Source organism: Furipterus horrens, unplaced genomic scaffold (assembly GCF_987537825.1).
Source record: "Furipterus horrens unplaced genomic scaffold, mFurHor1.1.pri manual_scaffold_1, whole genome shotgun sequence".
Lineage (NCBI taxonomy): Eukaryota > Metazoa > Chordata > Mammalia > Chiroptera > Furipteridae > Furipterus > Furipterus horrens.
The window spans coordinates 59,165,405-59,189,601 of record NW_028327171.1 but is presented as its reverse complement, the minus strand read 5'-3'; positions in this window follow the sequence as shown (position 1 = coordinate 59,189,601).

Below are 24,197 nucleotides of genomic sequence, written 5' to 3'. Positions count from 1 at the left end.
ATTAACAATTACTCATATTCCATTGAACTTGCTTTTTGTCCTTGTTTTTTTTTAATATTTTTTATTGTTTATACTATTACAGTTGCCCCAATTTCTTTTCCTTTTGTTCCTCTTCACCCAGTGACCCCCTCCCTCCAGTTGTCCCCCTGCCCCCCACTTAGTGCATGCCCATTGGTTGCGTATATAGTTCTTCTCAACATCTTCCTGTGTACTCCACTCCCTCCAACTATGCTTAATTCCCGTACCATCTCTCTTCCTTTTGCCCCTTCCCTTTCCCCACTGACCTGCCCCCAAAATGTTCCCTATACATATAATTCTTTTCCCACTCTTGTTGCCTACTTAGTCTGCCTTTGTTTCAATTCCCTAGCTTCTGTTGTTGGTTGTTGTGATACAGTTTTCATTTTAATGTTCATAGTTTTGATCCTCTTTCTCCTAAACAAGTCCCTTTAACATCTCATATAACAGTGGTTTGGATCTGATGAACTCTTTCAGTTTTACTTTGTCCTGGAAGCACTTTCTCTGTCCTTCTATTCTGAATGACAGCTTCACTGTTATAGAGTAATTGTGGCTGTAGGTTTTTGCTTTTCATTCCTTTGAATATTTCTTGCCAGTCTCTTCTTGCCTGCAGAGTTTCTTTTGAGAAATCAGCTGGGAGTCTTATTGGGACCCCTTCTCTCTTGCTGCTTTTAAGATTCTTCCTTCATCCTTAATTTCTGACATTTTGACTATAATGTGTCTTGATGTGGTCCTCCCTGGATCCAGTTTTTTTGGAACTCTCTGTGCTTCCTGGACACCTGTAAGTCTATTTCCTTCCCCAAGTTGGGGAAGTTCTGTTTCATTATTTTTTCACATAATTTTTCAATTTCTAGTTCTTCTTCTTCACCTTCTGGCAACCCTATGATTTGGATGTTGGCCTGTTTATAGCTGTCCAATAAGTTTCTGAGCCTCTCCTCATTTTCCTCACTTCTCATTTCCTCTTTCTCCACTGGTTAACTGTTTGTTCCTTCCCTATGTTCCAATTTGTTAATTTGATCCCTGGTCTTCTTGCCCTCACCACTAGTTTCATATGTATTTTTGTTCATTTCAGCAGGACTAGCCTTCATTCCTTCCCTGTCTTGTTTAAGATCTGCTGTAATGTCTGTAAGCATTTTTATAACCAAAGCTCTGAACTGAGCCTCAGAAAGCTTTCCTATCTGCTGAGCCTTTAGATTAGATATTTTTTGTCTGGTCAGCTGCGTCACCAGGATCTCTATCATGATCTGTGCCATTCTGACCATTTTGTGTTTACCTTTGCTTCTTGGGCAGGGCTGTCACACCTCCTACGCTATAGGGGGCGGAGCCCCGTTCACTCGTCACAACTAGGCAACCTGTCTCACCACGCTTTGGAGTTTTCTGTGGGGGCGGGCTTCCAAAATGGATTCCTGCCATTCACTCTCTGCTGAGAGGCTGGGAGCCTCCTCCTCTGTCCCCACCCCCTCCGGGCCCCAGTCCAAGGCAACGGAGGTCTGCCTTCCCTGGCTTTGGAATTGCAAGGTGACAGGTCTGGTCTGCAACCAGAGTGATCCCCAGGTGCTTTTCACCTCCCCCCTAAATATGGGTGTTTGTGCTTACTGCTGTCCTGCCTTCATCGCTGCTGCTGCTGCCACCAGCACAGCTTCACCCCCCCTACCTGTCTGGATGAGCACCACTTCTTTATAACTTAATATGTTGGACTTCCATTTATTTTCTGGAACTTGTGGTTATTTCTGGTTTTGCAGTAGCTCTATTCCTTCTTAGTTGTGGAGGGAGATAGAGCGTGACAGTCTAGGTTTTCATCTTAGCCAGAAGTCTCCTGTGTTTGTTTGCTTCCATGCCCCAGGGAGAGCTGTCGTTCCTATTCTATTGTAATGGGCGGAGCCTTAGGTATTTGTCAGTAACCCGTGACCTGTTTTACCACGTTGTGGTGCTATATGCGGGGGAGGGGTCTGAGAGGGAACAATGCCACTTGCCCAGCACTCACCTACTTTTCCAGGCACTTCTCCCACTTCCACACTGGACTGGCACCCCTCTAGCTGCTGCCCTGGGAGTCGTTCCCTGAGTGGGTAGGTCTGCGATGTTCTAGGTCTGTGGGGGGCTGTTAAACAAGCGGAATCTGCTGAGAGACTGGAAGTTTCTGCCTCCATCCCAACCCCCACTGGTTTGCACAGTCAGAAGCAATGAGGCTTGATTTTCCCTGGTGCTGGGACAGTGAGCTGCATGGTCTGGTGAGGAGCTGGCAACACTCCCCAGGTGTCCCTCCTGACTCTTTAAAACGTGTAACTGCACTTTCCACTGGCCTGCCACCACCACACCGTGTCCTCTCTGCCCCGGCTCCGCCCCTCCTACCTGTCTGGATGAGTATTTCTTCTTTATATCTTTGTTTGCTGGACTTCCATGCAGTTTGATTTTCTGGAACTTCTGGTTGTTTCTAGTTTTGAGGTAGTTGTATTCCTTCTTAGTTGTGGAGGGAGACGCAGCATGTCTGTCTACGCCTCCATCTTGGCCGGAAGTCTCCCCATTGAACTTGTTTTAATTTCAGTCTACCGCTAGTCCAGCAAACAAGAAATGCAAAAGATAATCATCTCATCAAGAATATAAATTCAGTAGCCACAGCCTCTGTTATTTTCCTAGGTACTCAAAGTTTTGTCCAAATTTCAACAGGCGTGGCAGCTCTTAAAGAGTGAGGAACCAGACAGATTAGAGAAGTCTAGAACCTCAAGCTCATCATTTTTTAAATTTCTTTTTTGTTATTTTGTAGAAGCTGGGCTAGTTGAGGGAAGAGAAATGTATCAGAACTCAAGGGCTTACCTTATTATCATAGGAAAAAAAATATTTAATGTACTTAACTTACATTTTTACACAACATATTCTGTATTATCACTAGGCCTATTAGAGTTTTCCTTGCACATGACCTGGCCACCATAATATAAAACATAAATGAGTAAAGAGCAGATGTAGAACAAAGGATATAAAGGAGCAAGAACACAGATAAGTCATAACTGACACCCAGCCTCAGCAGAGACAAGAAAACTAGGATTGGGAAACTATAATAAATGGGAAAAAGAAACTTGTTATTCAGTTCTAGATAATTATTCTTGTAGAACTATACATCTCTTTGTTTTCTGTGTTTTAGGTGTTACAAATCAGATTTCTATGTAACATTTTTGGATTTTGAAATCTTGGCAACCATCAAGATTTTTTAAAACACTGTGTTGGTCAAACAAAACACATCTACTGGTAGAATCAGGCCTATGTACAGCTAATTTGTGAACCTAGCTACTCAGACCCTAACATACATACCCAAATACAGACAACCTATGCAGATGAGAATGGATTTTAATTATTCCTCCAGGCTAAAACTCATTAGATGGAGATGAGGAATCCAGCTTCATATACTAATTTTCTACAAAATTGCATAATGTTTGAATAAGAAAGAATATTGAAGTTTAATTATCACAACTTCATTATTTTATAGATGAGATAGCTTATATCTAAAGAGGATTAACAACTTGTTCAGAGTCTTACAGATAGTAAAATATATGTATGTAATTATTTTAGAATTGTCTTTGAAATGTGGTTAAGATTCTTCAAATTCTAAGATATAATTTATTGCTAGGTATCATATCTCCACAGGCTTCCTAGCTAATTCTTAATTTAGTCCAAACCATAATTTTTCAAAAAAATAATCTTTATTTAAATTCCTCTCATGAAACCAACCAGAATATTTAATGTGTCATTCAGAAGATTTTATGTAACTGAAACACATAATAGTGTGATTATTCTGGATCAAATAATATCAACATTAGTCTTTATGAACTATTGGCAAGACATCTGCCTTTAACCACCCACTTCACTTTATACGTGGATCTAGTAAAATGCTAAATTTAATTCAGGAGACATTTGCCCAGGTAATTTCCAAACCCCAACTCTGGTTCTTATGGCCAGATTTTTTTTTAGCTCTTTGACTTCAAACATTGAAATTTATGGTGCATTTCACAGTGCTCCCTGTTGTGGGCCTCATCAGGTCCTGGCTGACAGGCCACTAGGAAAAAGAAATGAATGCTGGAAAACCCTTTGGCTGTTCTTAACTAAAGAACTGCAAACATGGCCAAAGTTCCCTGCAAATCCTGCTAGACTGTCAGAAAAAAAATGGCTACAAGCTGCAGCCTTTCAGTGAAGCAATATTTTCCTTATAACTTGCAAAATCTTTTATTTAGTTCAACAGTATCATATTTGAAATGACTTTATGACTAGGGGCAATACTTGGGCAGCCATCTGTTCTCTCAGATTAGCTATCAGATGAGTAGTGTTTTTAGTCAATGTTTTCAAATTGCTTTAAAGTACCAACAAATTCAATATTTGTTCATGACATTAATGGGAAATATTTTTATGTTTTTATCCTAAAAATCTGTTGGACTTCCAATAATTTTATATTATCTCCATAGGCACTGGTGTAAATGCTAGATCATAACTGACATGGAAGGAAGAAAGGAAGGATGAAGGAAGGAAGGAAAGGAGGAAGGAAGGAAGGAAAAGAGAAAAGGAAGGAGCTCCCAAATGTCAAAATGGATTTGATATACCATAGCTACCTCTGCATTTGCAGTTTTAAAAGTAGATTTTTAATCTGGAGATTTCTGCATACCCATCATCACAAGCCCCTTCAGGGCAATGATCTGTCAAGTTCTGACTGCCTCAAACTGTTTGTGCCAGATTCCACATCGATCACACTCACACTTGCTGCATTTTCAACCAGAGAACCAAGAAACAATAATTTTCAATTAAGAAACCAGAAGAAGACTTGGGGATTTGATTTATGGTGCATGACTAATTATCAAATAACCGGCCTAATGAAAATTAAGCTGCTGGTTACTGCAAAGATTTAACTTCATTTTCTTGAAGAGGTACTGATATGATCCAGAATGTAATTTATTGAAGTAGTGTGACGCATTTTAAAAGTCATAGACATGTAAATTAGATAATTATCATTTTTAAATGACAAGGCTAATTATTTATATTATGATGAATTTTATATTCAGAGTATATATACACCTGAAATAAAAGATTATCTTTCCTAATGATAATGGTTCTCAGTTCCTCTTTATGCTACTGGAGGATCTGAAAATATTGCACTTAGGGTAAGGACTGGAGGATCTTTTACAAAAAAGTGAAGTTAAAATAAATAGCTTTTTCATTTTTTTGAAAATTTCTTGATGTAAATTATTCAGAATGAGTAAACAAGCAAAAACTTTAAAATGAAACAAAATTAATCAGGTGAATGTTTCAGATAGGTGTATGTCACATGGGATATTCTTTGGCATATTAACTTGGGTCCTATTTTTAAATACTCAATTTTTTTATCCCTTTTTTGCTTTTCTCTACCTTTACATTCTTCCGTGCAACCAAATTCAACCATTTTTTGTTTTCCAAACTTCACATTCATTTCCTGCCAATCTTCTTCATTCAGATAAGTCTAAGTCTTTATAAGCTTATCTTCATTCACATCTCCAAATTTCCAGCTCAATCTTAGAATTCATATCCTCCATGGAAGAGTAAATATTCTCCTTTTCCTCCCACCTCATTCTGAAAGAATCTCTCCTTTCTTTGAAGTCCCATAGGTTTGTATGGTGATCAGCCAGATCAATGATCTCAATCCTGGCTGCTTCTATGAGGACTTGTTATGTCCTATTTTTGATTTGGGTATTGAATGATGATTGTTTTCAGTTCACAAAAATTTATTAAACTGTATACTTGTGTGTGTACTTCTAAGTACATATATTATATTTCAATAAGCATTAAAATTATCAGTGTTGCAACTCCATTCAAAACCTATAAAATCAGAATTTCTGGAGATGGAGCTTTGAGCATTGGTATTTTTAATTATTTTAATTTTAATTTTCTCATGGCAGAACTGAAATACTTTATTTCTAATAGGAGCAATTTATTCTTCAGACACCTCTCTTAATAGTAGAAAGCACCTGACTGGGTTTTGAGTGAAAAAGTCTTCAGTAGATGGTTTTTAATTCTGAGCAAGAGAAAGGCATGTAAGGAGTTGTATTGCATAATTTTTATTTTGTTTTCTAACAGAAGACTCTAGAGATAAGTGAGAAATTTCCTAAGCTAGTTGCAAACTCCCCATTCAGGGTATATTTTTATCCTGTTCTTATGGATTCTTCTTTCCTCTCTGGGCAGGCCTGGAAAAGCTGCCACCATTCAGTGTTCCCATTTTAAAGACTGGGTAATTGATTGCCACTCATTTTTTCTTATGAATTGTTGATCCACACCTGAGATCTGGAAACAACGGGATGGAAAAAATTAGAGCTGCTTGGTTGGACAAGGCAATTTTTAATTTTCAGAGGTGCCAGAATAGATGAACTGAAAGTTTTAAAAGTATTCCATCAGAACCTGGTATTGTGGTTTGGCTGACTAATCTCTTGAACTATTAAGATTTATGTTGTTGTTTTTTTCTCCAGTTTTTATTGAATTTATTGGGGTGACATTGGTTAATAAAATCATATAAGTTTCAGATATACAATTCTATAATATATCATCTTTATTTGTATTGTGTGTTCACCACCCCAAGTCAAGTCTCCTTCCATCACCATTTATCCCCCCTATACCTTTTACTATCCCCACCCCCTTTCCCTCTGGTAATCACCATGCTATTGTCTGTGTCTACGAGGTTTGTTTGCTTTTCTGGGGGCAGAGGACATTGGTATTATTTAAAAGATTGCCAAATTACTCTAACATCGGCCACTGACCTTGAGAAGTGTCTTGAGTTTTCTTCCTTTCCAAAGGGATAATTACCATGGAGATAACTAAATATAAATGGACAAGTAAAACTATAGACTGCTAATCACATATGTTCCTCCAAGGAGTCTTATGTTTGACCCTTTTTTAGGTCATGTACTTGAGATTTACAATCACTTCATATTTCAGAGTTGAATAGCTGTTCTTGAGAATACTCATTTCTAAATGTGATCATGTCTATGGGGTTGATGCTATTGTAATATTTATAATGTATATTTATCTTTTATTCTTGTTTATTCTATTACAGTTGTCTCAAGTTTTCCCCATTTGCCCTTCTCCCCCCACCCTGCTCCCACACAGTTGTCCATAGGTCATTCATACATGTTCTTTGACTTGTCCCTTCCCCTTCTTTCCACCATTCACCCTTACCCGTCCCCCTTCCCCTCTGGCACCTGTCAGTCTGTTCCATGTCTCCATGTCTCTGGTTATGTTTTGCTCATTAGTTTATTTCGTTCATTAGATTCCCCTTATAAGTGAGATATTATGGGATTTGTCTTTCACTTACTGACTTATTTCACTTAGCATAATATTCTCCAGTTCTATCCATGCATCTCAAAAGGTATAAGTTCCTTCTTTCTTTCTGCTACATAGTATTCCATTGTGTAAATGTACCACAATTTTTTGATCCACTCATCTACTAATGGGCACTTAGGCTGTTTCCAACACTTGGCTATTATAAATAGCTCTACTATGAACATAGGTGTGCATAAGTTCTTTTGAATTGGGATATATTCCCAGCAATGGAATCACTGGGTCAAAAGGCAATTCCATTTTTAATTTTTTAAGATAATAACCTTACAAAAATAACACTTTCCTTGCCCTGGTTCAGTTGCTCATTTGGTTGGAATGTCATCCTCTACACCAAAAAATTGTGAGTTTGATCTCTATCAGAGCACAAACCTAAGTCGTGGGTTCAATCCCCAAGTCAGGGTTCAACAGATCAATGTTTCTCCCTCACATCTCTCTCTCTCTCTCTCTCTCTCTCTCTCTCTCTCTCTCTCTCTCTCTCTCTCTCTCTCCTATTTTCTATCTTATAAAATCAATAAACATATCCTTGGATGAGGATTTAAAAATAATAATAATAGCATTCTCACATTCTGATTGTGTGCTTTACGAGACCAGGGGCTTGTTCACTTTTTCATTAAATATTCACTATAGTATTACTTCTGTGTTGCTTTCTCAACTATGAAAAAGAAAAGTAAGAGAAAGAAAGTCAGAGTAGAATAAGGGACAATTTTTGTGTCTCTCTATATTTTACTGTCATTTTAAATAGAAAAAATATTAGAAACAATATTCTAATTGTTTAAATTATGCTATGTCACTGATCGAAAAACCTTTCTTGAAATAGCTGTCTTTGGTGAAACTTATATTCAGATGTCCTCTACATTATTCCTAAATGTTTTCATACAGGTATTAATGTTTCCATTGTAATAAAGCCTCTTAATGACAACCCTCCAATATATTTGCATTCCACACTGTGTTCAGAGCTTCCTTTCTAAAGTAAAAATCTAATTGAATTTGTATCCTATTTCAGAATTTTACCATGCATCCATCTTCTTCCTATTCAAATTGAAGTTTGGGGTCCAGCAGGATGACTGGGAGCCTATCAGAAAGAAAGAGTGAATTTGTAGTCCCACCCCAGAACCACTGAATCAGCATCTGCATTTTAGCAAGATCTCCAAAGTGAATCGTGTGCATACAAAAGTTTGAGAAGCTCTAATCTAAAGAATAATAAAGGGCAAACCCTCTATTACTTGTCTTTCACCTTCTTCCATCCTTATTTCTAGCTCATCCTTTAGTTGTGCTGTGTCCTTAGTTGTGCTGGCTGCCTTAGAGTTTCTGGAACAAACTGGCATTTTTTTGTGTGTGTGTATTTGCTTACATTGTTTTTTCTGTCTTGGCTGTGTTTCATACATTCACCTGGTAATTCCCTAAGCAAATTCCTCAATTCAGCTTACTCTCCTCTTTAAAGCAAGTACTTTTCTGATTCTTTGGTGGAGATAGAGCCTTTTTTTTTTTTTTTCTGTTTACAAGGTTATAATTTTAGATTTATCAAATTGTATTGTAAATAGTGTCTGCCTGTCTGCTTCTCTGTAGACTGTGACTCTTTGAGAGCAGGAAATGCACCTTGTTAAATTCCACAGTCCCATCCAGCAGTATTTTAGACATGAAGAAATCAATCCACAAATTCTTCTTAGATGTTGGACAAAAGACTTAAATAAAATCATTCCTGAGGACAAAATGTTGCAAAGCCTTCCTCTTACAAGAGTGCAGTTGAAAACCACACATCTGATAGCACTTCATTGTGGTTATTTATTCATCCCTTTATTGGTAGTGGAACGAAACTTACATAGAATTATGGATTTAGAAGTGACTTCAGACATAATCTCATCATCCACACATTCTTTTATTTTATTTTTATGTTTTATGCTGTTAAGAGTTGTTCCCACCTTTTTTCTCTTTCCCCACCTCCAACCAGCCCTCTTCTATCCCCAAGCCAGTCCCCACCCATATTGTTGTCCACACCATGGGTTGTGCATAAATGTTCTTTGGTTAATCACGTCACCATCTTTCATCCCATCCCCTCCTCCTTTCTAGCAGCTGCCATGTGTTTTATGTACCTAAGCTTCTATTACTATTTTGTTCATTAGTTTATTGTGCTCATCAGATTCCACATATAAGTGAGATCATGTGTTATTTTGCTTTCCAGACTGCCCTAATTCACTTAGCATAGTTTCCTGCAGTTACAAAATGTAAGACTTCTTTTTTAATGCAGCATAGTATTCTGTTGTGTAAATGTACACCAGCTTTTTCATCCACTCATCTGCCGTTGGGCACTTAGGCTGTTCCCAAATCTTGGCTATTGTAAATAGCACTGCTATAAACATAGGGGTGCATACACACACACACACACACACACACACACACACACACATATATATATTTTTTGTATTGATGTTTCTGGATCCTTGGGGTATATTATCAGAGTGGAATTGCTGGATCAAACGGAGGTTCCATTTTTTATTTTTTAGGGATACTTCACATTGCTTTCCATAATGGTTGCACCAGACTGCATTCCCACCAACAGTACACTGAAGTTCTATTTTCTCCACATCCTCTCCAACACTTGTTGTTTGATAATTTATTGATGGTAGCCATCCTTGCAGGTGTAAGGTGATATGTCATTGAGGTTTTAATTTGTATTTCTCTGATGATTAGTGACGTTGACTATTTTTTCATGTCTATGGGCCCTCTGTATGTCCTCTTTGGAGAAGTGTTTTTCAGTCTTTTGCCCATTTCTTAATTGGGTTGTTTTAGTTCTTTGCATATTTGGAAGTTAAACCATTGTCAGGTATATCATTAGCAAAAGTGTTCTTCCATACACTGGGTTCCCTATTCATCTTGCTGATAGTTTCTTTAGTTACAAAGAAGCTTTATAATTTGATGTAGTCCCATTTGTTTATTTTCTTCATTGTTCCCAGTGCCTTAGGAAGTATATTGGCAAAAATATATCTACTTTGAATATCTGACATTTTACTACCTGTTTTTTCCTAGGTTTTTACGTTTTTTTTTTTTTTTTTTTACTTACATTTACGTCTCTTATGCATTTTGGGTTTATTTTTGTGTATGGTGTAAGTTGGTGGTCTAGTTTCTTTTTTTTTTTTTTTTTTGCATGGACCAATCCAGTTTTCCAACACCATTTATTAAAGAAACTGTCTTTGGTCCATTGTATTCTCTTGCCACCTTTGTAAAATATCAATTACTCGTTTAGGCATGGGTTTATTCTTGGGCTCTGTTCTGTTCTGTAGATCTATATGTCTGTTCTTGTGCCAGTATAAGACTGTCTTTATTACAGTGGCTGTGTAGTAAAGTTTGATACCTCCAGCTTTGATCTTCTTTCACAAGATTGCTGAGGTTATTTGGGTCTTTCTGGTTCCATTTATGTTTTTGGAATATATGTTCTAGTTCTATAAAGTATGACATTAGTATTTTAATAGGAATTACATTGAATGTATAGATTACTTTGGGTAGAATGGCCATTTCAATATTGTTAAGTCTTCCAGTCCATGAACACGGTATATGCTTCTACTTATTTGCATCTTCCTTGATTTCTTTCTTCAGTGTCTTACAGTTTTTTGTGTATAGTTCTTTTACCTCCTTAGTAAATATATTCCTAGGTACCTTTTTTGTTGTTGAAATAGTAAGGGGAGTTTCTTAGTTTCTCTTTCTGATAGCTCATTATTGATACACAGAACTTGTGTGTCCTTTTCTTTCACCAGGTTGAGAAAGTTTTCTGCCATTATTTCTCCAAATAAATTCTCTATTCCTTTTTCACACTCATATCCTTCTGGCACTCTTATGATGCAGATGTCATTACACTTGATGTTATCACAAAGGTCCTTTAGATATTTCTAGTTTCTCTTAAGTCTTTTTTCTTTTTCATTTTCTCTTTTGATGAATACTGCCAACTTGTCCTCTAACTTGCTGACTTTATCCTCTGCTTTGTCTAACCTACTGTTGTTTCCTTCAAGTGAGTTCTTCATTTTATATATTGTAATCTTTATTTCTGATTGGTTCTTACTTATGGTTTCTATATCCTTATTTACTTATTTATTTATTGTTTTTCTATTGCAGTTGTCCCACTTTTCCCCACATTGCTCCCTTCCCATCCAGTCCACCCCTTCTCCCACAGTCAATCCCCACCCTGTTGTCCATGTCCATGCATCATTTATACTAGTTCCTTGACTAGACCCTTCACTTACTTATCCCCTTTCTCTCCCTCTCCCCTCTCCCCACTGGTAACTATTAGTCTGATCCTTATTTACACGCCTCTGGTTCAGTTTTGCTCATTTGTGTTGTTCATTAGTTTCCTGTATTAGGTGATATCATGTACTTGTCTTTTGTTGCCTGGCTTATTTTGCTAGCATAATTCTCTCTAGTTTCATCCATGCTGTCACAAATGGTAGGAGTTCCTTATTTCTTTCTGCTGCATAGTATTCCATTGTGTAAATATACCACAGTTTTTGATCCATTCATCTACAGATAGGCACTTAGGCTGTTTCCAACACTTGGCTAATGTAAATAGCACTGCTATGAACATAGGGGTGCATAGGTTTGTTGAGTTGATGTTTCAAGATTCTTCAGGTGTAACCCTAGCCATGGAATTGCTAGATCAAAAGGCAGTTCCATTTTTAGTTTTTTGAGGAAATTCCATACTATTTTCCATAGTGGCAGCACTAGTCTGCATTCCCACCAACAGTGCACTAGAGTTCACTTTTCTCCACATCCTTGCCAGCACTTGTTTGTTGATTTGTTGATGATGGCCATTCTGACTTGTGTAAAGTGGTGTCTCATTGTGGTTTTTATTCGCATCTCTCTGATGGTTAGTGATACTGAGCATTTTTTCATATGCCTGTAGATCCTCTGTATGTCCTCTTTGTAGAAGTGTTTGTTCAGGTCCTTTGCCTATTTTTTAATTGGGTTGTCTGGCTTCTTGGTGTTGAGATGTATAAATTCTTTATGTATTTTGGAGATCAATCCCTTGTCTGAGGTATCATTGGAAAATATGTTTTCCCATATGGTTGGTTCCCTTTTCATCTTGCTGATGTTTTCCTTTGCTGAGCAGAAACTCTTTTGTTTGATGTAGTCTCTTTTATTTATTCTTTCCTTTATTTCCCTTGCCTTAGGAGATATATCAGTAAAAATATTGCTACATGGAATATTTGAAATTTTTCTACCTATGTTTTCCTCTAGGACTTTTATGGTGTCATGGCTTACATTTAAGTCTTTTATCCATCTTGAATTTATTCTGGTGTGTGGTGGTCTAGCTTCTTCTTCTTCTTCTTTTTTTTTTTTTTGCATGTCCTTGTCCAGTTCTTCCAGCACCATTTGTTAAAGAGGCTCTTTTCACTCCGTATTATGTTCTTTCCCTCTTTGCCAAATATTAGATGACCATATAGACCTGGGTTTATTTCTGGGCTCTCTGTTCTGTTCCATTGATTATATGTCTGTTCTTATGCCAGTACCAGACTGTTTTGGTTATAGTGGCCTTGCAGTATAATTTGACATCAGGTATTGTGATTCCTCCTACCGTGTTCTTCTTTCTCAAGTTGCTGTGGCTATTCGGGGTCTTTTTTGGTTCCATATAAATTTTTGAGGAATTTGTTCTAGGTCTGTGAAATATGTCACTGGTATTTTAATAGGGATTGAATTGAGTCTATAAATTGCTTTAGGTAGTATGGACATTTTAATAATGTTGCTTCTTCCCATCTATGAACGTGGTATATGCTTCCATTTATTTGTATCTTCCTTACTTTCTTTTTCAGTGTTATATAGTTTTCTGAGTAAAGGTCTGTTACCTCCTTGGTAAATTTATTCTTGTTGCTATAGTAAATGGGATTTTTCTTTTCTGGTTTCTATTCCTGGTATTTTATTGTTGGTGTACAGGAATGCCTTTGATTTCTGAATATTGACTTTGTACCCTGCAATTTTGACAAATTCATTTACTAGGTTGAGGAGTTTTTTCATGGAATCTACAGAGTTTTCTATGTATACTATCATGTCATCTGCAAATAATGACAGTTTTACTTCCTTTTTTCCAATTTGGATGCCTTTTATTTCTCTTTCTTGTCTGATTGATGTGGCTAGAACTTCCAAAACTATATTGAATAGGAGTGGAGAGAGTGGACATCCTTGTCTTGTTCCTGATCTCAGAGGGAATGCTTTCAGTTTTTGCCTATTGATTATGATGTTGGCTTCAGGTTTCTTGTATATGGCCTTTATTATGTTGAGGTATGATTCCTTTATCCCCATTTTGCTGAGTGTTTTCATCATAAATGGGTGTTGTATTTATCAAATGCTCTTTCTGCATCTATGGATATGATCATGTGATTTTTGTCTCTCATTTTATTTATGTGGTATATTATATTTATTGATTTGTGAATATTAAACCATCCTTGCATCCCTGAGATGAATCCCACTTGATCATGCTGTATGATCTTTTTAACGTGTTGCTGGATCCTGTTTGCCAATATTTTGTTGAGGATTTTAGCATCTATATTCATCAGTGATATTGGTCTGTAGTTTTCTTTCTTTGTTGTGTCTTGATCTGATTTTGGAATTAGGTAATACTGGCTTCATAGAAAGATTTTGGGTATATTCTTTTTAAGGTTACTACCTCTTTGTTTGTGTCCTCACTGAGGAGTTTCCAAAGATAGCAGCAGAGCAGGTGGAATGTGAGCCCACTTGCTCATGCCCCTAGCACAGATTTTCGACTGATCTTCCCACCAGTGACCTGAACAATCAACAGAATCTCAGCTGATATAAATTTTTGAAACCAAGGAATGCAGAGTGTGTTTTGCACCATCCAGTAAGAGATTTTATAAGTTGAAAGGGAATTACTGTATGCAAGGCAGCAGAGGAGAGATCTGACAGAAAACAGCTTAGTAAGCTACCTCTTTCTGGATCCAGGGGACTCTCTCCCACACATGGAACCCCCAACACTAATTGGAAGAGGCATGGGAAGACATACAGTGTCTGGGAGACTCAGGCTATATACATACATCAAGTAGCACATCCATAGCTGCAGCACCATCTGGGCGAATTCCAGAGAGAAACTCTATCTACAAACTGTTGGAGGCACTGGCAGGCTATTATCAGCCCTGACTGAAAGAGATTCTGCATTTTGGGGGGAGGTGGGGTGCATGGAGAACTGGCCTAGGGCTCAGAGCTGCAGTGAGAGGGCCATATTTCTATATCTGTTTTAAAAGGTGAACTGAGATGAGACTCAAGACTCAACAAAGACCTTGTGCTCATATGCATGCATGCACACAGTGGCTCTGCCAACAAAGAAACCAGAGTAAAAGCAGTTTGGTCCCACTGAGTCCTGCTGCTCAGGAAAAGCAGAAAGTGTCCCATTGAATGGATTGTGGTACCTGACCCAGCAAGGCTGACAAGCTGGGGATTGTGTAGAGTGCAGAGTTCAGGCCCGAGTCTCTTACAAGAGCAATGGGCTGGGGACTAGATGGCCAAGATGTGAATGCCTGAAGTTTATTGCAGCCTGGCAGGTCCCCTGGTAAGCAAGAGTTCCCAACCCCCACCTGCAGGACTGCAGGCTCTGCATATCACTGAGGCCAGGCTCAGTAACACCCTGCTTAGTGTATATCCACAGGGAGAAGGAGAGGCTCTGAAAGGGCCTTATCTGAACTTCTATCAGACACTACAAGCTGCACTGGTTCCTCAGGACCTGATCCACTGAAACCAGCAGAGCAAAGAGATTAGAGACAGGCACAATAAGCGGTGTTCAGGACCCTCATCAGTTCCCCTTTTACACAGATTGAGCTCTCACAAGAAACAGACAGCTAATTCGCCAGAAACCATACATTATTGAAAATAATCTGCAACAGATCAAGTTGTGTGGTGCAGAGGCAGGAGAACACACTCACTATCTTTCTTAAAGACTAATTGCTTCATATATACAATACAGTGATCAATATGTTATAGGAAATCTTCTGTAAATAAAATTAATATTTTTATGGGCCCACTTTCTGGCATGCTGCTGTTTTCTAAAAGGGTTTCTATCAGGCCACAGATAAATATTTCAGCAAGTCACATTTACTTTTCAATGTTGTCCTAAAAGCATTCTTTACCAAAAGGTATTTAGGTACATGAGGCCAAAAAGGTTGCTATATAATTTCTATTTTCACATATTCTCTCTTCCTCATAGTCAAGGAACAAATACTATCCTAAATGTTAATTTCATTATGAAATAAATTAAAAATGTGTTACTAATAGAACATTTGGAATGTTATTTTTAAATATGAAATCAAAATCACAGGAAACTGAATGCTCTTATTATATGATGGTTTTCAATGTACAATAGTTTTATATTAAAAAGACATGGAGATTTACTTGTACAACATAATTTGAAACACATAAAAAATATGTTACCTGCTGAGCAATGAAATTGATTTTTTTTTTATTTTTGAAGGAAACCTATCCATTTCATTTCAATCTTCCATATTTTTAAGTTAAAAAAATATAAATCTACAAAATATTTTGGTAAATCGGTGGAACTCTGTAGGGGTCCAGGGAGTAGTGTGACATTTCCTTTCCTCTTTACATGAATAACTCATCGACTGGCCCCATCCTCATTTTGCACCAATGAAATAATAACAGAGAGACATGTATAAAAGTAATTCTCTGTCCACTATAATCTCTCATGCTTGTTTTAAAATTATTAATCAAAGTAGAAACATGTTGACTATACAATACTAGAAAGAGTTATCTAGTGACTTTATGCTTACAGCTTGTATTTAGAGATGACTTTCTCTGTACTGGGAGGAAATAATCTATTACAAAACAAGTGGCTATCAGAAGTCAACTTCATCATGAAAAACTAGCCTGAACAGAAATTTTGGCCTTAAAAACTCCACAAACAGCAATAAGAGATGTCATCAGGAACACTGTTGTTTGGGACATACTGTATTATATCATAAAAAAAACTACTCTATTGGAATATTTGTTCCATTTTCAATCAACAAACACCCTTATGGATTCAAACTTGTAGCATAAAGCCTAAAAATGTACCAAGATATTATTTTTATTGAGACATTCTGGACCTTTTTTCTAAGATTACCCAATAGCTAGCTTTCTCTACAATGTTACACCAATCAGTTTGCATCACTTTGGTTCTTTGAATCTGACTATCACCAGTAGGCTGGCAGAACCCACTGTTTTACTATAAGACTCCATTACTCTTTTGTAAATGTTCACACATGTAAGCACTGTGATTTTAATACCCAGGGGAAAGTTTAAGTTAAATTATAAAGCAGGATAAAGTTCAATTAGGGTCATTGATGCTGGAAATCAAGACTTGTAATTTGAGGTATGTTTACATGCCTCTCAGTCCAGGTGTTTAATGATCCCAGCAGCAGGCTGGACTCGCTGGTACTGACAGTCTCTGACTGCTCAGGCCTCAGGATCTTAAAGACATCCTGTGACTTAAAAAGAATCTTGCTGAGTACTCCATCTTCCCTGATGTTGATAAGGAAATCAAACAAAACTAAGTACAAATGGTGTTTAACCTTGATTGCTTTCTGTTAGTGTTTAAGGAACAGTGCATCAGTTCCTTAGCCTTAAAAGAATAAGTGATTGGATTTCTGTTTTCCTGTTTTTCTGTCTATGAATGCTACATAGACTTGTTTGTCAGGAAGCTTCTCTTCAGTTGACCTTTTGAACTTCCTCTGTTGTAAGTTTCAAGTACATTGTGATCATTCCTGGGATGTGCCTCTGAGCTCATTCCTGGACCATCCCTGTTAATTAGCATATCTGCAAAATCCAATAAAAGGAAGGTGCTTGCACTGCTCAGTGCTGATCCTGCCTGAACGAGAGGCAGTCCTCCTACCATCTCTCATTCTATCTGCTGGAATTACTTCTGTGCCCTTGACCACAAAGTACTACAACAGGCCATATAAACTAGATGTATTTAAAACTAGCCTTTAAAAATTACTTTATTGAGGCATTACTGACATATCACTAAATTTCCCCATTTAAGTGTACAAACCAATTATTTCACTCAGTTTATAGAGATGTATAACTATCACCACAATCCAATATTCATAGCATCATGAATGATAGTAGTCAAAAGAATGAGAACAAGCCAAATGACCATCAACAAACAAATGGATAAATAAGCAAACAAATAAAACCTGGCTTTTTAATGAGATCACTGCCAATTTTGTGAAATCTTAAATCCAACGGATATTATTTATTTGTTTTGGGCTTTGGAAAAAATTATTTAACAGTTAGAAATTCTCCTAATTCAGAGCGAAAATTTTGTACTTAAAGAAAAGATAGCTTTGCAGTGTTGAATGTCACTAAAAAGTAGAAGATAATTTGACCATCTTCATTTCACAACTTTCATTTACATAATGAATGTATTGTTATTTTATATAAATAAGATGGTTTGTGCTGTCCGTAAACATCAGTCCAGTTACTCAGAATAAGACTCTAGAGAATTGACTTCTTTAAACCATGTCATAATGATTCCAAAAATACAAAACCCAGCTATGTGGTCATCCAATTATTTCTAGACAGAATACTATTTATGCTTTGAAAACTTAAATGATTCATAGTTGGCAAAGGAAAAGATGGTGGAAATAAATGTAGTACTGGAAAATAACTTTATGTGTCTTATGGGATCAAATTCTAATAAATTACTGTAATTTGAGTGCTACTAGCCCGACTCTGGGAAAATCCTTTTCATCAAAATCTGACAAAATTTTGGCTAGGAAGATAGATTTTATTGGATTCACTCTGAGTATTTCCATTAGAAAGAAACAAAGATTACAAAGACTTCAATTGTTATATGCTCCACTTATCCCACATCCAAAATTACATGTCAGGTATCTTAAAGTAGAAAAACCTACTGGAAAATACTCCTACCTCAACATGGAATGGGTTATGTCTCTGCTATCTCTTTACTTTAAACCAGATGAATCAAAAACTGAGTTTAGTGTTATTTATATTCTTCATTGTTTATTTTAAATCTTCTCAAAACTCTTTTGTTTGTATATCAAAGGGAATTCTGTTGTGTTTATCAAGCCTAACCAAAAGTAAGTCTAGTCAGGGAATTCCTTTATTCCTAATCATTTTAAATTATGGTATATGGTTTACCTCTCTAAAAAATCTATTTTTGGTGGAGAATTAATCACTGTTTGAAAAAATGGTTCTGCCATTAACTAATGTCAATTGTTGCTTTTCACTAAAATTTATTAAAGCTGTAATTTAAAGAGAATTTCATGTCTGTTTTGCTAGCATATTTATCTCTATATAGCTTATCAAAAGCTAAATTATTAACATGATATATTTAAAAATAAAAATATGTGGCTCTTCTCAAAATATAATGCCTGCTAGTTAATTCGTTCCCCTTGTAATTTGTATGAAGAGTTCCTAATAAATTTTTCACAATTCATCAACAATTTTGGAGACTGATCTGGTCAATCTTGGGTTCCAGTCTTTCTCTGTCTATAATTTTCTAAAAGTCACAGGGTAAAGAGATTTAAGAAGCCCTGGCTGCTGTGGCTCAGTGTAAATCCATCGGCCTGTGAACTAAGTGTTGCTGGTTCAATTCCCAGTCAGGGCACATGACTAGGTTGCACATCAGGTCCCCAGTTGGGGGTGTGAGTGAGAGGCAACCACACAGTGATGTTTCTCTCCCTCTCTTTCTCCTTTCCTCTCTCTCTAAAAGTAAATAAATAAACAAACAAATAAATAAATTATTTTTTAAAAAGAGAGAGATCTAAGATTCCTGGAAATTCCACCATCCTTGCATCATCCATTTGTAACAAAGTTTACAGATGTGCCAAGACTGGAGGCTGCAGGCAGTTTCCCTTAACTTTCTCCTAGTAGCTGACTACACAGATGTATGTTATGATCAACACCCATACCCTCCCTTCCTCCCCAAATGAGACTCCAGGACATAAATTTTCTCTATTGAAAAAAAAAGGTATTCTGATCTAATTTACAAAAGAGCATTGAGGAATGACATCAAAGATTTACCTAGACTAAGACTAATTTATTTCAAACAAGCAAATTATAATAAAACAATCTGTTATTGAAGAAATTAAGAAATTCTTTCCTTGATATGAGTTAATAGAAAAAATATATATTGGTTTCTGTCCTTGTTTCCTATAAAGAACTACTGAAACCCTTGTCATTTTCTTAGTGATAAAAGCACTAGAAGCATCTTTTTTCCTAATATTTGGACTTGGACCCTGGTTCCTGACACAATGCCCTTGCAACTCATAATTTCATGAGTGATAGGAGTGTCTTTTTTTCTATGAGGTGACTCTAGGTGGGCTCATAGATAGCTTAGGAATTAGTGTTGGTCACTGAAAAAACTGAGCCATGATTAGAAGTCAAAAATTTTCAGCCCCATTTCCCATTCTTTTGATAAGAGAGGACTGGAAATGGCTGCATAGTAAAGCCTCCATAGTATGCCAGAAGTATGAGGTTCGGAGCTTCCAGGATGTCAAACATATCCACCCCGGGATTGTGACACACCCCAACTCCACAAGGACAGAAGCTCTACTGTGCTAGCAGCCCTCCCAGATCTCTTCATCTGGCTATTGATCTATACTCTTTATCATATTCCTTAATAAACTTGTAAATGTAACTTTTCCTGAGTCTTTAAGCTACTCTGACAACCAATCAAACCCAAGAAAAGGGTTGTTGAAACTTCCCATCTATTGCCAGTTAGTCAGAAGCCCAGATAATAACTAGGGCTTGCAACTGGTGTCTGCAATTGGGGGAGGGTCATTCTTGTGGAACTAGAGCTCTTAGTCTGTGGGATATGACTCTCTGTGTGAATTGTGTTAAATTATAGGACACCCAACTGATCTCAGAGACTTGCTTATTGTGATGGGGGACAGGGAACCCACACATTTGGTGACCAGAAGTGTCAGAAGTAAAGTGTGCTGTGTGAGTGTGGTAGTAGTGTGAAAGTAAGGCGACAAGCAGGGAAGGGAAATGTGGAAGGTGGAAAACTGAGTGTTTTCTACAAAAATAATATTCCCCTCGTTTTGGATGCAAGCAATGGAGAACACTTTTCCTTTAGACCTTTAAATGATATTATTACAAAATGTAGTAATATTATCAAAACCCTTTGAAAGTAAAGTTCTCTTGAATTAGCTCAATAATTGATAAGAGGGTATATGGGGGATAAGTGGTAAGGGGAAAATTACAATAGACATAAAGAAAACATTTGATATGAGAAAAGGTATTGCTATAAATGTCTATTGAGTACTATTTCTGTCTCTATGTTCCTAGTATATTCTGCTAATACTAAAAGACCCATTTTATGTTTGGGAGCAATGTTAGGTGATATAAGAGACAGACTATGTTATAATTCCTTTGTGCTCATGCCTTAACTCGGCTTCAAAGCACACTATGTTCTTTCTTTAAATAATAGTAACAAAAATTTTTTAAATAACTTTTTAGAAAAGTTTTGGTAAACATAAAAAATTTGCATTAACAGAAGTCATGGTCAAAAAAAATTACAGCATAGGTTGCATGTAGCTGAATGATACATTCATTATTAGTATGTGCTGAAATGCAAAAAAATTTCTAAAACACCATAAATTTGCATTTATCATATATATGTAAATATGACTTTTACTTATTTTCATTTATAATCTAGAAATTATGAAACAAAGAAATATAAAAGCATAAAGAATAAGATTTTTCTTTTCAAATAACAGAAACATAGATATTGCTGAAATATACAACCAAAAAAATATCTTTAACATTAATTAATCTGAATCTTCAATTGTTGCCTTTGAAAAATGTTTGTAACAGTCATCCCAAACAATATTGCTATGCTCAAGGCATAAATAATTTCATAACATTTGCAAAAATATTTTGATAAGTGACTCATGTTAAATGTATAGCACCTAACACATTTTTTTTCCTGCTTGTCAAGGGAGTCATATCTATGTTGTCATTAGAATTTCCTTCAGTTTGTGTTTGAACTTGAAGTTTCAGGTTTAAAGGCTTATGCACACCTGTAGAGATTTCAAAAAAAGTTTTTATTCTGACCCTGTGTTATAAGATTTTTAATAAATATTCTGTGTCCTATTTTCACATTGTTGTTCAGCATATGAATAGCCTGAGCATTTATTCCAGCAATATTAAAAATTAGGTAGGATATAACCATAGGCTATCCTTTGGCGTTTCTGGCCACATTATATGTACCTATCATTTTTGTCCACAGTGCCAACTCCTGACTGCATTTGGTCATAATATTCTATTATGTCAGGCTTTTGCATATTTAAATTTATGGCAACATCAAAATGCATAGAAACTAAAATTATGTTTTTTTTCCCTTTTTTGGGTGTATGAGATGCAAGTGTGCGATCTGCACAAAAAGCAAATAATTTCTATTTTTCAGGCCTGTTTTTAGAAGACACAGATTCAGGGAGTAGTTGGGGTTTATTCTCACAAACAATACTACATATGAAAATTGCTTCTTTTCCAAGTCAGAGATAAAATTTATATCAATGAACCAGGTATCTGATATAATGTTATGTCCTGATGAGTAAATGGCTTCTGCAAGTCTCTTAATTACATCTGCTGACTTATTACTAATCAAATAAAAACCTTTGTGCTGCTTACTGGCATGTATTTCAAGATTTTCTGTGTAAAAACTTTTGAATAGACCATAGCAAAACATTTTATACTATATTTACTGCACTTGGATGGAATATATTGTCTAAACCTATATTTGCCTCTAAATTCAGGTAACATTTCATCTGTTCTTACATTCTGTCTCATAGAGTAATACGATTTACAATTTTTTATAAGTGCTAAGAAAATATCTCTCAGATCCACTAATTTGTCCACTTTTAGGTATTCTAAGTGGGTAGATTTGTCATCAAACCTGATACAATTATGAATACATCTAAATATCCATAAAGATAATGTAAATCTAAAAAGTGACCTGTGCCCTGTGAGAAACGTGGACTCATCATTCATAGAAATATTTATTAAGCATTGTTTACACATGAGAATTGGTGCCAAAAGTTGGGCAGGACACAAAGATATTATCCCTGGCACAAAGGAGCCTAAAATGTTTTAAGGGCGATTAGGCAAAGCTCAGGTAAATTCCAGACAAAGTGACTAGTGATAGATGTCATATGAATAGGACAAACCAGAACTGCAAGAGTTCAGAAGGGAACTATCATTGTTTCTGGAAGGGAATATTGAGTCATAAATTTGTTTCTATAAATTCTTATAGGAAAGCAATTTATGTTGAAAATTAGTGCTATTATTTAACCAATTAAATTATGGAAACAAATGTGATAAAAAGTCAACAGTTTCTTAAGAAGTACAGATGCCTATTTACTTTTCAGACTGCAAAGAATCAGAGGTTTTATAACTTCCATTTATACTTAGTCATAGCATGCAAGCAAATGTATAACAGTGAAGTCTTCACAATGTCTGACTGATTTCAATTACTGGAATGTAAATTTACAGCAGGAATTTCTGCAGAAGTGGAAAATAATTGTGCAGCATTCTGAAACAGCCTTCTATTCTGTGGCTAAACTGACCTTACTCCCAACTTATCTACAAACAGTGCATTCTGTATTCATTTAATTAGTATTGTCACCTTCCCTAAACCATTTTCTTAAATCCCCTGATACCACTCTTAAAATTTAGTGACTGAACATAATATATTAAAATTCTAATAACAGGCTGTGTGCCCACTAGTAATGTTAGAAGCATTGTAAACACAACTTTTTAAAAACTGCGTGTGTATTTCAACTCCTGATAGTATAGCCTATAAAACTCATCATATAAAAACAAAAATGTTTATTTATGGTATTTTATAACATTAATATTTTTTCAGTAGGTATATAATAAGAAAATAATTCAATATTGCTGTATGTATGTTGAAGAGAATGAGGTAAATCTATATATGGTGACATGGAGATATCCTCAACACATAAAAAACTGTGCATATTTTATAGAGCTCTATGTTTATGTATGTATGCATGGAAAAGGCCTGTGGGATGTTTACCAACCTATTAATATTACTTTTCTGTGGAGAAGGAAGTAGGGTTGAGAGGATGAAGAATTACTTATTTTTACTTTAATATTTGTAAATTGTTTGAATATTTTACATTAAACATGTAGTCATGTTGTATTTTATAAACACATATGAAAGACTTCATTTAGAAGAAGTCTTTTAATTCACAAATTAAGTTGCAGTTTACTGTTTGTAAATTAAAATTACATATATATATTTTATATTCTCAATATATAAAATATATACATTTATATATTAATATATATTCTCAATAGCTTAAAATTGAGTTGGTGAGAAAATATTTTAAAGATGGGTGTGAGGTTTATTTGGATGATCACTTAGTAAGAAATGTAATGTCTAATCACTGGAGTATACACCTGAAACTAATATAATAATGTATACCAACTCTAACTGAAAAATTAAAAATGATTTTTAAAAACAATTCATTAAAACCTAGAAAATTTTTCAAAGCAAAAATGCTTTGTCACTCTAGAATTTTCTAATGCTCTAAAGAAAGATTTTCAATATGAATTGAGTAAGGAATGTAGAGTGGTGATTAGTGTGGGGTCAGGTTAACTGAAAAAATATAAATTCACTTTAAAAAGGTAAGTACATGTTGGAAAGTCACTTTTTAAAACAGTTTACAAATTCTTCTGAATATATGAAACTTGTTCAAAAGATGGTCCCTTTAAGAAATCAGGTATGAGGTGTGGAAAGAGCAGAATAGGAAATAATTCAGAAGATGGTTTGACTGACATCTGAGTGTCAACATTTGTGGGCAGTC